Source organism: Procambarus clarkii, chromosome 24, assembly GCF_040958095.1.
Source record: "Procambarus clarkii isolate CNS0578487 chromosome 24, FALCON_Pclarkii_2.0, whole genome shotgun sequence".
Taxonomy (NCBI): Eukaryota; Metazoa; Arthropoda; class Malacostraca; order Decapoda; family Cambaridae; genus Procambarus; species Procambarus clarkii.
The window spans coordinates 38745713-38762402 of NC_091173.1; the positions used below are offsets into that span (position 1 = coordinate 38745713).

General features: G+C 45.6%; 1 non-coding gene across 1 annotated transcript; it reads left to right on the forward strand.

The window, feature by feature from the left end:
* The first annotated feature begins 13028 nt into the window (after positions 1–13028).
* Positions 13029–13147, forward strand: LOC123761894 (5S ribosomal RNA). The gene has a single exon (XR_006773284.1). It is a non-coding gene; the product is annotated as a 5S ribosomal RNA (ribosomal RNA).
* Positions 13148–16690: the final 3543 nt, after the last annotated feature.

Here is a 16690-nt window from a genome sequence, read left to right on the forward strand (position 1 = left end):
CCAGTGTTAATAGTTTATAATATATTGTTGAGTGAGGAACAATGTGAAGCCATTACAGTGAATCATTGTAGAATTGATTGTAGAAAAGACTGTTTGAGCCTGAGTACAGTGTAACTAAGTAATTCGGTTTATTTGTGCCAATATCGAGTGTGCGAGTTTCTAGTAATATTGGAGAATTTAAAGAAACCGCGCGCGTGAATCTAGCAAACAAGCAAATTTCGCGCAGAGTGACCATTGCGATCAGCTGTTCTTGACACTTGATGAGGAGGGGAGAGTGTTGCCCTCTAGCGGTCGCATAATATCCGTGGGAATTACCGGCCGAGTCAGGATCAGTTGATTTATCGATTATTGTGTGGCCTTGTGACATCTTTCATACATTTTAAGTAAAATACAAAACTATCTTAGTGTTTTTATCATCCCCTCCATTGATCTTGTGGCTATATGATACTGGTAAACATAGAGTGATAACAACAAGTACCTGCCTGATTCCTGATCTTTGAGTGTGACCTTGCCAAGGCTACCACTGAATACACCAGTCCACTGAGGGTGTTACTGGCCACCTTAAACACCAGTTGGCGATCTTGTGTTTAACCGTAGAGCCCTATTGTTGGGGAGGGCACACGACAGTCGAGGTGAACGAGTCGTATTCTCACTCTTTCTTAATAAGAGGCCGTTAAGATTGACTGGGAGACTCTCCTGGCGTGCAGTGGCGCCGTGAGGATCGAGGGAAGACCCGCAGGGCTACGGTGAGTTACCTTGAGCATAACTATTGCTCACCCCAGAGTAAGGGTAGAGAATAATAGAGAGGTTGAAACCCCCAACAACACACACACACACACACACACATACACACACACACACACACACACACACACACACACACACACACACACACACCTACACACACACACACACACACACACACACACACACACACACACACACACACACACACACACACACACACACACACACTCACTCACTCACTCACTCACACACACACACACACACACACACACACACACACACACACACACACACACACACACACACACACACACACACACACACACACACACACACACACACACACACACACACACAAACTCACACACACACACACACACACACATACCTACACACACACACACACACACACACACACACACACACACACACACACACACACACACACACACACACACACACACACACACACACACACACACACACACACACACACGCACACACACACACACACACACACACACACACACACGAGTCAGCCGCCGAGGTAGGGTGTCGGGGGTCGCGCTTTACAATAAACGTCAATATTCTCTGATTAATTAAGGCTACAGTGATAGATCACAGATCTAGGGGTTTACAAAGTGTATAACCGCCGCGCATAGGAAAGAAAAATACAGAGAAAAAGTGCTATCACTAGAACTTTGTGTTAAACAGTGATCATTCTCCAGCACTTCCACGTGGGAGGGCCACGAGGCTTTGTTTATATATTGGTCTATAGTGAACAGTGGTACAGTAAACTAGTGGGGAAATCCACCCACCAGCAGGCCAGCACCCCCAGGGAGGATTGTAACAGAAGCCTCCCACCAACCAACCCTTCAGCCATCCCCCACCAATCACCTGCACCTCCCCTGACAGTAAAGTCTCCCCTTCAGACCATGCCCCCCCATGTTCCCTGACCCAAGACACACCATGTTCCCCCCATGCCCTTTTTCTTCCCCGACCCCTACCCCAGATCCTCACTGTTCCTGCACCCCGTGCCCTTCCCAGTTTCCCCACCCCAAGCTCTCTTCCCAACCCCAACCCCCCTCCCTTCCTGTAACCCCCCTCCCCAGGCTCCCCTTTCCTCCCAAACCCCTTGACCTCCCTGTCAACCCACCCCAGTCTACCCTGCATACCCCACTTCGTGACCTCCCACCACATGCCCCTCCAGCTCCCCCATCCCATGCCCCAACTAACCTCCAACCTCGGACCCCTCTCAGCCACATCACGTCAGAACCCCCTAGCCCCCCCCTGTTCCAGATCCTCCCAGTCCCCTCACACCCCAGACCCCCCAGGTCCTCCTTCCTAGGCTCACCCATCCCAGACATCCCTTGCCTCCCAACTCTAGTGGAATCAAACAGAAACTGAGAATGAACAGAACAGTGTCAGCTTCAAGGTCATGTACTCGAATATAGATGGGATTACAAACAAGGCTAGTGAACTTAGGGAAAGAATATAAGAGGTAAACCCAGATGTAATTGGACTCACAGAAACAAACTCTCAGGAACCATAACAAATGCGGTGTTTCCCTAGGAATGGAGTTTCGAGGAGATGGTTATTCCAGGCTGCGAAGGGTTCAGAGACTTCATAACAGGCACCATGACGATGGGAGGACCAAGAGTAATAGTTCCAGTGATATATAACCCACCACCAAATAAAAGAAGACCCGGCAAGAGAATGAAAGGTAACAACATGACAGTTAACATTATCATTGAGAGAGCAGCCTCTGCTGCCTGTAGAAATCGATCCCATCTGCTCATAATGGAGGACTTTAATCATGGAAGGATAGACTGGGAAAACAGGGAACCACATGGAGGTGAGGAAACATGGAGAGTGAAACTGCTGGAGGTGACGACTAGAAACTTTTTAAGTCAGCATGTCAAGAGTCCCACGAGAATGAGAGGCAATGATGAACCAGCAAGACTCGACCTAGTATTCACTCTGAACGATTCAGACATAAGGGAAATCGGTCTTGAAGCCCCCGTGGGTATGAGTGATCACAGTGTACTGTTGTTTGAGAGTCTGCTCGAAGAAGGGTTAATGTACTCAAAGAAGGGACCAGAAAGCAAGAGGCTGGCATTCCCGAAGGGAAATAATGTGAGGAGAAAATTCCTAACTGAAATAGCTTGGGAAACGGAGCTCAGACGAAAGACGGTTCAAGACATGATCGACTACATCACACAGAAGTTTAAGGAGGCAGCAGACAAGTTCGTCCCTGTCCAAAAAGAAAAAAATGAAATGGAGATGAGAAACCCATGGTTTAATCGGAGTTGCAAGGTAGCTAAGTTAGCAGCTAAGTAAAAAGGCATGGAGAAACTATAGAAACAACAGAACACTAGAGAGCAGAGAAAGATACCAGAGCGCCAGGAATGAATACGTCAGGGTGTGAAGAGAGGTAGAGAGGCAATATGAAAATGATATAGTGAGCAAGGCAAAGACTCAACCCAAACTGCTGCATAGCCACATCAGGAGGAAAACAACAGTGAAGGAACAGGTAATGAAACTGTGGATAGGGGCAGAAAGATTCATTACAAACGACAAGGAAGTGTGCAATAAGAAATTCCAGAAGGTCTTCACCTCAGAGCAAGGAGAAGTCCCTGAGATAAGGGAGGGAACATCAAACCAAACATCACTAGAGGAGTTTGTGATTACCATTGGGGAGGTGAAGAAGCATCTGATAGATTTGGAAGTGAAAAGGCTATAGGCCCGGATGGAATCTCACCATGGATTCTAAATGAAGGAGCAGAAGCTCTGTGCCTTCCACTCTCCATGGTATACAACAAGTCACTGGTATCAGGTGAACTGACAAAAATTTGGAAGACGGCCAATGTAGTCCCAATATACAAGAAGGGTGATAGGCAGGAGGCACTGAACTACAGGCCCGTGCCCAAAGCTTGCATTCCATGTAAGATGATGGAAAAGATTGTGCGAAAAAAGCTAGTAGAACATCTGGAACAGAAGAACTTTGTAACACAACATCAGCATGGGTTCAGTGATGGCAAATCATGCCTAACAAGATTAATTGAGTTCTATGACCATGCAAAAAAGTCAGGCAAGAGAGAGAGAGAGGGCTGGGCAGACTGTATATTTCTGGACTGCCAGAAAGCTTTTGACACAGTATCACATAAGAGACTAGTGCACAAACTGGAGATGCAGGCAGGAGTGAAAGGGAAGGTACTCCACAGGATAAGAGAGTACCTAAGCAAAAGGACACAACGAGTCACCGTGAGAGGTGAGGTCTCGGAGTGGCAGGGAATCACCAGTGGAGTCCCACAGGGATCAGTCCTTGGACCAATACTGTTTCTGATATACGTAAATGATCTCCCAGAAGGAATTGACTCGTTCCTCTCGATATTTGCTGATGATTCAAAAATTATGAGGAGGATCAGGACAGAGGAGGATAGTATGAGGCTACAAGATGACCTAGACAAACTGAAGGAATGGTCCGACAAATGGCTACTAAAGTTCAACCCCAGTAAATGTAAGGTATTGAAACTAGGAGGAACTAGGAGGCCATTCACTGGATACCGAATGGGAGATGAAGTCCTTCACGAAACAGACAGAGAGAAAGATCTGGGAGTTGATATCACCCCAAACCTGTTTCCCGAAGCCCACATCAAAATAATAACATCAGCGACCTATGCGAAGCTGGCTAACATCAGAACTGCTATCAGTAACCTCTGTAAGGAATCCTTCAGAACCTTGTATACCACGTATGTAAGGGCAATCCTGGAGTATGCAGCCCCAGCATGGAGCCCGTATCTAGTCAAGCATCAGACGAAGCTGAAAAAAGTTTAGAGGAATGCCACTAGGCTAGTGCCAGAACTAAGAGGTATGAGTTATGAGGACAGACTACGTGAGCTGCAACTCACGTCGCCGGAAGACAGAAGAGCTAGGGGAGACATGATCACCACATTAAAAATTCTCAGGGGAATTGACAGGGTGGACAAGGATGGATTATTTAACACGGGTGGCACACGCATGGGTGGTCACAGGTGGAAGCTGAGTACCCAAATGAGCCACAGAGACATTAGAAAGATTTTTTTTCAGTGTCAGAGTAGTTAGTAAATGGAATGTATTAGTAAGTGATGTGGTGGAGGCTGACTCCATACACAATTTCAAATGTAGATATGATAGAGCCCAATAGGCTCAGGAACCTGTACACCTGTTGATTGACAGTTGAGAGGCGGGACCAAAGAGCCAGAGCTCAACCCCCGCAAGCACAACTAGGTGAGTACACACACACACACACACACACACACACACACACACACACACACACACACACACACACACACACACACACACACACACACACACACACAGGATGAGAAGAGAGGCAGAAAGACAATACGAAAATGACATCGCAAGCAAGGCAAAGACTCAGCCTAAATTGTTGCATAGCCACATTAGGAGAAAAACAACAGTAAAGGAACAGGTTATGAGATTAAGGATAGGGGCGGAAGGATTCACTACAAATGACAAGGAAGTGTGTGAGGAATTGAATAAGAAATTCCAGGAGGTCTTCACCTTAGAACAAGGAGAAATTCCAGAGGTAAGTGAGGGAATAGCTAACCAGGAACCACTGGAAGAGTTTGAGATTACCAGTGGGGAAGTAAGGAAGTGTTTACTAGAGTTGGACGTGACGAAGGCTATAGGCCCAGATGGAATCTCCCCTTGGGTTCTAAAGGAAGGAGCAAGAGAACTGAGCCTACCACTCTCCATAGTGTATAACAAATCACTGGCAACAGGGGAACTGCCAGATATTTGGAAAGCAGCTAACGTAGTCCCGATATACAAGAAAGGGGATAGACAGGAGGCACTGAACTACAGGCCAGTGTCCCTAACCTGCATACCATGCAAGCTGATGGAGAAGATTGTGCGAAAAAAACTAGTGGAGCATCTGGAGCGAAGGAACTTTGTAACACAGCATCAACATGGGTTCAGGGATGGCAGGTCCTGCCTCACAGGGTTACTTGAATTCTACGACCAGGCAACAAAAATAAGGCAAGAAAGAGAAGGGTGGGCAGACTGCATATTTTTGGATTGTCAGAAAGCCTTTGATACAGTGCCACACAAGAGGCTAGTGCGAAAGTTGGAGATGCAGGCTGGAGTGAGAGGGAAGGTACTCCGGTGGATAGAGGAATACCTAAGCAACAGGAGACAACGAGTCTGTGTGAGGGGTGAGGTCTCAGATTGGCGAGACGTCACAAGTGGAGTCCCGCAGGGGTCAGTCCTTGGACCTATACTGTTTCTGGTATATGTAAATGATCTCCCAGAGGGTATAGATTCGTTCCTCTCAATGTTTGCCGACGATGCAAAAATTATGAGGAGGATTGAAACAGAGGATGATAGTAGGAGGCTACAAGATGACCTGGATAGACTGAGTGAATGGTCCAACAAATGGCTGTTGAAGTTCAACCCGAGTAAATGCAAAGTAATGAAACTAGGCAGTGGAAACAGGAGGCCAGGCACAGGATACAGAATAGGAGATGAAGTACTTAATGAAACAGACAGAGAGAAAGATCTAGGAGTTGATATCACACCAAACCTGTCTCCTGAAGCCCACATAAAGAGAATAACGTCTGCGGCATATGCGAGGCTGGCTAACATCAGAACGGCGTTCAGGAACCTGTGTAAGGAATCATTCAGAATCTTGTACACCACATATGTAAGACCAATCCTGGAGTATGCGGCCCCAGCATGGAGCCCGTACCTTGTCAAGCACAAGACGAAGCTGGAAAAAGTCCAAAGGTATGCTACTAGACTAGTCCCAGAACTAAGAGGCATGAGTTATGAGGAAAGGCTGCGGGAAATGCACCTCACGACACTGGAAGACAGAAGAGTAAGGGGGGACATGATCACAACCTACAAAATCCTCAGGGGAATCGACCGGGTAAACAAGGATGAACTTTTCAACACTGGTGGGACGCGAACAAGGGGACACAGGTGGAAGCTGAGTACCCAAATGAGCCACAGAGACGTTAGAAAGAACTTTTTCAGTGTCAGAGTAGTTAGCAAATGGAATGCATTAGGAAGTGATGTGGTGGAGGCTGACTCCATTCACAGTTTCAAATGTAGATATGATAGAGCCCAATAGGCTCAGGAATCTGTACACCAGTTGATTGACGGTTGAGAGGCGGGACCAAAGAGCCAGAGCTCAACCCCCGCAAGCACAATTAGGTGAGTACAATTAGGTGAGTACACACACACACACACACACACACACACACACACACACACACACACATCGAAGACGGCGAAAGCCGTCCCAATATACAAAAAGGGCGACTGGCAAGAGGCACTGAACTACAGGCCAGTGTCCTTGACTTGTATACCATGCACGGTGATGGAGAAGATCGCGAGAAAAAACCTGGTAGCACATCAGGAGAGAAGTGACTTCGTGACAAATCGCCAACACGGGGTTCAGGGAGGGTAAATCTTGCCTGACTGGCTTAATAGAATTCTAGGACCAGGGGACAAAGATAAAACAAGAAGAAGAGGGATGGGCGGACTGCATTTTCTTGGATTGTCAGAAAGCCTTTGACACAGTACCGCATAAGAGGCTGGTACGTAAACTGGAGAGACAGGCAGGTGTAGCTGGTAAGGTGCTCCAGTAGATAAGGGAGTACCTAAGCAATAGGAAGCAGAGAGTTACGATGAGGGGTGAGACCTCCGATTGGCGTGAAGTCACCAGTGGAGTCCCACAGGGCTCTGTACTCGGTCCTATCTTGTTTCTGATATATGTAAATGATCTCCCGGAGGGTATAGATTCAATTCTCTCAATGTTTGCGGACGATGCCAAAATTATGAGAAGGATTAAGACAGAAGAGGACTGTTTGAGGCTTCAAGAAGACCTAGACAAGCTGAAGGAATGATCGAACAAATGGTTGTTAGAATTTAACCCAACCAAATGTAATGTAATGAAGATAGGTGTAGGGAGCAGGAGTCCAGATACAAGGTATCATCTGGGAGAGGAAATTCTTCAGGAGTCAGAGAAAGAAAAAGACTTGGGGGTTGATATCACGCCAGACCTGTCTCCTGCAGCACATATCAAGAGGATAACATCAGCGGCATATGCCAGGCTGGCCAACATACGAACGGCATTCAGAAACTTGTGTAAAGAATCATTCAGAGCTTTGTATACCACATGTCAGGCCAATCCTGGAGTATGCAGCCCCAGCATGGAGTCCATATCTAGTCAAGGATAAGACTAAACTGGAAAAGGTTCAAAGGTTTGCCACCAGACTAGTACCCGAGCTGAGAGGTATAAGCTACGAGGAGAGACTACGGGAATTGAACCTCACTTCGCTGGAAGACAGAAGAGTTAGAGGGGGGACATGATCACCACATTCAAGATTCTGAAGGGAATTGATAGGATAGATAAAGACAGGCTATTTAACACAAGTGGCACACGCACAAGGGGACACAGGTGGAAACTAAGTGCCCAAATGAGCCACAGAGATATTAGAAAGAGATATTAGAAAGATATTAGAAGACAACAGTGAAGGAACAGGTGATGAAACTTGGGATGGGTGAGGACAGGTACACAGAGAATGGCAAAGAGGTGTGTGAAGAACTCAACAAAAGGTTCCAGGAGGTCTTTACAATAGAGCAAGGAGAGGTCACGACGCTAGGAGAGGTAGCAGCAAACCAGGCGACCTTGAAAGAGTTCGAAATTACGAGAGAGTCAAGAGGCACCTATTGGAGCTGGACGTGAGAAAGGCTGTTGGGCCGGACGGAATCTCACCATGGGTATTGAAAGAGTGTGCATAGGCGCTTTGCTTGCCACTCTCCATAGTGTATATTAGGTCACTGAAGATGGGGAACCTACCAGAAATATGGAAGACGGTTAATGTGGTCAGAATATACAAAAAGGGTGACAGACAAGAGACACTGAACTACAGGCCAGTGTCCTTAACTTGTATACCATGCAAGGTGATGGAGAGATCGTGAAAAAACCTAGTAACACATCTGGAGAGAAGTGACTTCGTGACAACTCATCAACATGGGTTCAAGGAGGGTAAGTCTTGCCTTACTGGCTTAATAGAATTGTACGACAAGGAGACAAAAATTAAGCAAGAAAGAGGAGGCTGGGCGGATTGCATTTTCTTGGATTGTCAGAAAGCCTTTGACACAGTACCCCATAAGACGCTGGTACATAAGCTGGAGAGACAGGCAGTAGTAACTGGCAAGGTGTTCCAGTCGATAATGGAGTACCTAAGCAATAAATAGGAAGCAGAGAGTTACAGCGAGAGGTGAGACCTCAGATTAGCGTGAAGTCTTCAGTTTAGCCCCACAGGGCTCTGTACTCGGTCCTATCCTGTTTCTAATATATGTAAATGATCTCCAGGAGGGTATAAACTCATTTCACTTAATTTTTGCTGTCAATGCCAAAATTATGAGAATGATTAAGACAGGGGAGGACTGCTTGAGGCTTCAAGAAGACCTAGACAAACTGCAGGAATTGTCGAACAAATGGTTGTTAGAGTTTAACCCAAGCAAATGTAATGTAAGGAAGTCAGGTGTTGGGAGCAGGTAACCAGATACAAGGTATCATTTGGGAGATGAAATACTTCAAGAGTCAGAAAAAGAGAGAGACCTGGGGGTTGATATCAAGCCGGACCTGTCCCCTAAAGCTCATATCAAGAGGATAACATCAGCGGCATATGCCAGGTTAGCTAACATAAGAACGGCCTTTAGAAACTTGTGTAAGGACTCTTTCAGAACATTATATTCCACATATGACAGACCAATCCTGGAGTATGCGGCTCCAGCATGGAATCCATATCTTGTCATGCATAAGACTAAAGAGCAAAAGGTTGAAAAGTTTGCCACCAGACTAGTACCCGAGTTGAGAGGTATGAGCTACGAGGAGAGACTACGGGAATTAAACCTCACTTCGTTGGAAGACAGAAGAGTTAGGGGGACATGATCACCACATTCAAGATTCTCAAGGGAATCGATAGGGTAGATAAAGACAGACTATTTAACACAAGGGGCACATGCACTAGGGGACACAGGTGGAAACTGAGTGCCCAAATGAGCCACAGAGATATTAGAAAGAACTTTTTTAGTGTCAGAGTGGTTAACAAATGGAATGCATTTGGAAGTGATGTGGTGGAGGCTGACTCCATATACAGTTTCAAGTGTAGATATGATAGAGCCCAATAGGCTCAGGAACCTGTATACCTGTTGATTGATGGTTGAGAGGCGGGACTAAAGAGCTAGAGCTTAACCCCCACAAGCACAATTAGGTGAGTAAACACACACACACACACACACACACACACACATACACACGCACATACACACACACAGACACCCCCCCCCCCACCCCCACCACAGAATCTTCTAAGACCCTGTTACCCATCCCACAGATCTTCACACCTAGGGAACAGCTTCCTCTATGAGAAGAACGCTCACCAAGAAGGGGACAAGAGAATGAACAAAATATAGTGAGCTTCAAGGCAATGTACATTAACATAGATGGGAATACAAATAAAACAAGTAAACTTGGAGAATGTGAACTAGAAGAAAACCCAGACATAATAGCACTCACAGAAACAAAGCTAACGAAAACCATAACAAATGCAGTGTTTCCACAGGACTACGATGTAGTGAGGAAAGAAAGAGAAGGAAGAGGAGGATGTGGTGTAGCTCTGCTGATAAGTAAAGGCTGGAGTTTTGAAGAGATGGTTATTCAGGGCTTTGAAGAATTCAGTGACTGAATTTACATATTTTACAGTGACTGAATTTACATAGTTTACAGTGACTGATATTTACATAGCTTGATCAGATAGTTACCCTATATGAGTCGGATATACGGGAAGTTAAGTTGGAAGCCCCCTTGGGAATAAGTGATCAAAGTGTATTGATCTTTGAATACATGGAAGAGCTAAGAATTATATTCCCCCCCCCCCCCCCTTCCCTCCTCTCCCCCCCCCCCGAAAAAAAACGGGAACAAGGGGCTGGCATAAGGAAAAGAAAATTATGAGAAGATAAGAAAATTCCTTAGCGATATACCACGGGACACAGAACTCAGAACTAAGTCCGTACAAGACATGATGGACTATGTCACCCAAAAGTGTCAGGAGGCAGTTAAAAGGTTTATCCCAGTCCGACAGGAGAAAACCTAGAAGCAAAAGAAAAATCACTGGTTTAATAGAGCTTGTAGGCAAGCAAAGAAAATTACCAAAAGGGCGTGTAGGGAATTCCGAAATAACAAAACACCATAAAGCAGAGAGACATATAGCAGAGAACCAGAAACGTGTATGTTAGTGTGAAAAGAGAAGATGAGAAAAAGTATGAAAATGATATAGCTAATAAAGCCAAGACTGAACCAAAGCTACTACACAGTCACACCAGGAGGAAAACAACAGTGAAGGAACAGGTGATGAAACTTAGAACGGGTGACGACAGGTACACAGAGAATGACAAAGAGGTGTGTGAATAACTCAACAAGAGGTTCCAAGAGGTCTTCACAATAGAACAAGGTGAGGTCTATTGAGGCAGTAAACCAGGCGACCTTGGAATGGTTGGAAATTACAAGAGATGTGGTCAAGAGGCTCTTATTGGATCTGGACGTGAGAAAGACTGTTGGCCCGGATGGAATCTCACCATGGGTTATCTTGAGATGTTATCTTGAGATGATGATTTCGGGGCCTTTAGTGTCCCCGCGGCCCGGTCCTCGACCAGGCCTCCACCCCTGGGAAGCAGCCCTTGACAGCTGACTAACTCCCAGGTACCTATTTACTGCTAGGTAACAGGGGCATTCAGGGTGAAAGAAACTTTGCCCATTTGTTTCTGCCTCGTGCGGGAATCGAACCCGCGCCACAGAATTACGAGTCCTGCGCGCTATCCACCAGGCTACGAGGCCACAGTATTATTAAATACAATGGGTACAATGGGTATTAAAAGAGTGTGTAGAAGCAATTTGCTTGCCACTCTCCATAGTGTATAGTAGGTCACAGGAGACGGGAGACCTACCAGAAATATGGAAGATGGCTAATGAAGTCCTAATATACAAAAAGGGTGACAGACAAGAGGCACTGAACTACAGGCCAGTGTCCTTATATTGTATACCATGCAAGTTGGTGGAGAAGATCGTGGGAAAAAACCTAGTAACACATCTGGAGAGAAGTGACTTCGTGACAACCCATTAACATGGGTTCAGGGAGGGTAAATCTTGCCTTACAGGCTTGATAGAATTCTATGATCAAAGATTAAGCAAGAAAGAGAAGGATAGGCGGACTGCATTTTTTTGGAATATCGGAAAGCCTTTGACACAGTACCCCATAAGAGGCTGATGCATAAGCTGGAGAAACAGGCAGCAGTAATGGGTAGGGTGCTCCAGTGGATAAGGGAGTACCTAAGCAATAGGAAGCAGAGAGTTACAGTGAGGGGCGAGACCGCAGATTGGCATGAAGTCACCAGTGGAGTCCCACAGGGCTCTGTACTCGGATCTATCCTGTTTCTGATTTACGTAAATGATCTCCCAAAGGGTATAGACTCATTCCTCTTAATGTTTGCTGACGGCGCCAAAATTATGAGAAGGATTAATACAGAGGAGGACAGATTGTGGCTTCAAGAAGACCTGGACAAGCTGCAGGAATGGTTGAACAAATGGTTGTTAAAGTTTAACCCTAACAAATTTAATGTAATGAAGATAGGTGTAGGAAGCAGGAGACCAGATACAAGGTATCCTTTAGGAGATGAAATTCTTCAAGAGTCAGAGAGAGAGAAAGACCTGGGGGTCTTGCCAGACCTGTCCCCTGAAGCCCATATCAAGAGGATAACATCAGTGGCACATGCCAAGTTGGCTAACATAAGAACGGCCTTTAGAAACTTGTGTAAGGAATCTTTCAGAACTTTGTATGTCAGACCAATCCTGGAGTATGCGGCTCCACCAAGGAGTCCATATCTAGTAAAGCATATGCACTAGGGGACACAGGTAGAAATTGAGTGCCCAAATGAGTCATAGAAACGTTAGAAAGATTTTTTCAGTGTCAGAGTAGTAGACAAATGGAATGCATTAGCAAGTGATGTGGTGGAGGCTGACTCCATACACAGTTTCAAGTGTAGATATGATAGATCCCAATAGGCTCAGGAACCTCTACATTAGTTTATTGACAGTTGAGAGGTGGAACTAAAGAGCCAGAGCTCAACCCTCGCAAGCACAACTAGGTAAGTTCCAGTAGGTAAGTACACACACACACACACACACACTCACACGTGGTATGGCCAACGGCCATACCACGTTGAGAACACCGCTTCTCGTCCAATCAGCGAAGTGAAGCAACGTTGGGTTTGGTTAGTACTTGGATGGGTGACTGCCTGGGAACACCAAACGCTGTGGGCAATAATGCTTTTCACGAATTACTCAAACATCTGCTTCATTCCGGGAACACATATGGACTAACATAACAGCCCCTCCTGTCTCTGGTATAATCACTGACAGAACAACCGATCACTATCCTACCTTCCTCTCGGCCAACATGGACATAACATCCTCTGACACCAAGATATCAAGACACTTACCTTTAGACTACACAGCAAAACAACAATAGGGAATCTCATAAATGCCATTCATAATATAATCTGAGAATTTGATTTCAATAATACACAGAAAAAACTTTCTTAGCCGACATCTTTCTCTCCAAAACTCTAAACCCCTACAGTACACACTGTCCTCTCCTCACCAAGCAAGTAATTGCCAATATATTTGACAACCGCTTGCTCACAAGTGGCATACTTAAAGCAATTAACAAGAGACACGAATTAAGTTACACAAGAAGTAGTTAAGAGATACTCATCAATGCTTACCGGTATAATACCAAGAGCCAAATTTTCATTTTATGAGAATATTTGCCATATGAAAAGTACATGGAAAGCCATCTCTGTGAGAGGATGGTCTCTCAAGATTATCCCACAGATGACTTGAATGGCTCATTGCAGTGCAAAGTGCTCCGATCTCGTGCACTAGCCCTATCTCTGTTAACCCTGGATAGTAAACTGTCCTGTTGGGTATCTCCAGGATGCCCAATTAACCAGGAATACGTTTTAATACGGAGGCCACCGTATGTCCAGACAGGGAGTAGATACAAGGAAGTTAAGTTTCCATGCCATAGGGTCCGTGAGTACATTGGCTGGTGCAAAGCGTGAGAGAGAGAGGGGATGCCAGCGCGGCAACAGATCTGACCTCTGGGGTCAGCCTCAACTGGCACGATGGAGAATAACAACTGTGACGTGGACGTGATGTGTTCATGACGTCACCTCTGCTACTGATCATGGAACGATCAATATGATTGGTTCCCAGTCTTTTGCTGCAATGCCATTGGTCAAATTGTAATCCCTTGTGTTGTGTCTCACGAGATGCCCTGCAGCCGCTGGCAAGGGTATTCATGTGAGGAAGTTCGTAGCTAGTGGACGTGTCCTGTTCTGTCTATCGGCCAATAGACTGAACACCGTCTATTCCTCACCGTCAAGTTAAACTCAGCATCTTTTCGATATACCAACGCTCGTCCGGAATCGCGATTGTGACTATATTGTCCAGAAGCCTAAAGATTAATCACCAGAGCGAAATAGACTGGTATCAGGAAACCTCTGTTGACAAAAGGAGATCGTCTGTGAGTGACCTAGAGTGAACTATGGTAGTGCTGCTGCCTAAGTAATCTGTGTGTGACTTTTACCACAGGGTACCGCTTGGTAACATATAATCAGCCGCTGCCCGCCGCCACTCACAAACCGCCATCTCACACCAGAGCGTGTAGGTCGCCTTGAGCCGCCAGTCGCCCTGCTTCACGGTACTATGTGACGTCACCACCTTACTCACCGCCAGTGCCATCAAGTGTGTGCGTATGTCTGTTAGACATACATCGCGCTCTCCTGCGAGTACCCTCTATGTCAAGTACAGTTTGTGGGAAAGCCTGTCGCCAATGGTCTCACATCAGAACGAGCGAAACCAGCTGTCAGGCCACCTACGAGTTCTTGCATAAATGTGCCTGAGTGAGTGGGTGAATAAGAGAGGTAGCCTACCTGTAAGTACAAGATCTTGTTATTGTATTATTGTGTCTGTCTGTGTTGATCTGAGGGATCAACGACAGTTCTCACCTTCTTGTACCTGACACAGGTATAGGTGGAGATCTAGACACCCGACGGTGTATGCGTGTTTATGTGTGGTATCACGACATACACTCGTCTGTATTGTGAGCTTCACATACACCACACATTTAGTTATTGTGTGATATTATTACTGGCATGTTATTGCCTGTTCCGTTGACAGTGCCATTGTGATTTATTGCACATCATCATTACCTGAGCATCCGCATGGAACTCCTGTGACCCCTTTGCACACCAGCAGTTAGGTTTGCCATGTTAATGATTGGCTGTCAACTGTGTTAAGTTAGGTGTTTCTCCACGAGTGGATCCGAATCGATTAGCCAGACATCAAGAGTCTCGCTAATGCAAGCATAGCCTTTCTGACGCCAATCTAAAGTAAATCAAGCACCCTTTGTATTAGTGGTTAAGTTAGTAAATAAACTACTGTTAAGCTTTATGCGGTGTTTCCGTTAAACCACTTCTGAATACTGCCAACTATTTACTCAAGCCTTCAGCTCCAGGTGTCTCCAACACCGAGTTGCCTATCATTCACTAAACTATAAATGTGATGAGGACCCTAGGAGTCCCTTAAAGTGTTTCAAGCACTGAGGAGATTCCAACGATCAACGTGGACCAGGACCAGGTGAGGCTAGTCTGACAAGAGACCCTCAAGAACTCTAACTCGACCTTGCTCCCAGGCCCTGAACAGTTGCTCTCGTAATTTCTCTGCTGGATTCCGACAGCTTTGTAAAGCATCTGCCATATTTACATTGGTGACGAACGCATTGCAGTCGGGAAAGCAAAATAGATAACCCACACACATCATCAACATGAGTTCATGGATGGCAAGTCCTGCCTCACAGGGTTATTTGAATTCTACGACCAGGTAACAAAAATCAGGCAAGAAAGAGAGGGGTGGCAAACTGCATATTTTTGGATTGCCAGAAAGCCTTTGATACAGTACCCCACAAGAGGCTAGTAAAAAAGGTGGAGATGAAGGCTGGAGTGAAAGGGAAGGTGATTGGATACGGGAGTACTTAAGTAACAGAAGACAATGAGTCACTATGAGGGGTGAGGTCTCAGATTGGAAACATCACAAGTGGAGTCCCGCAGGGGTCAGTTCTTGGACCTATACTGTTTCTGATATATGTAAATGATCTCCTAGAGGGCATAGACTCGTTTCTATCAATGTTTGCTGATGCAAAAATTATGTGGAAGATTGAAACAGAGGATGATAGTAGGAGGCTACAAGATGACCGTAGACAGACTGAATGAATGGTCCAACAAATGGCTGCTAAAGTTCAACCCGAGTAAATGCAATGTAATGAAACTAGGTGGTGGAAACAGGAGGCAAGACACAGGATACAGAATAGGAGATGAAGTACTTAATGAAACGGACAGAGAGAAAGATCTAGGATTTGATATCATACCAAACCTGTCTCCTGAAGCCCACATAAAAAGAATTACGTCTGTGGCATATGCGAGGCTGGCTAACATCAGAACAGCCTTCAGAAACCTGTTTAAGGAACCATTCAGAATCTTGTATACCATATATGTAAGACCAATTCTGGAGTATGCAGCCCCAGCATGGAGCCCGAATCTTGTCAAGCACAAGATGAAGCTAGAAAAAGATGAGAGGTATGTCACTAGACTAGTCCCAGAACTAAGAGGCATGAGTTACGAGGAAAGGCTGAAGGAAATGCACCTTTATGACACTGGAAGACAGAAGAGTAAAGGGAGACATGATCACTACCTACAAAATCCTCAGGGGAATTGACAGGATAGACAAGGATAAACTATTCAA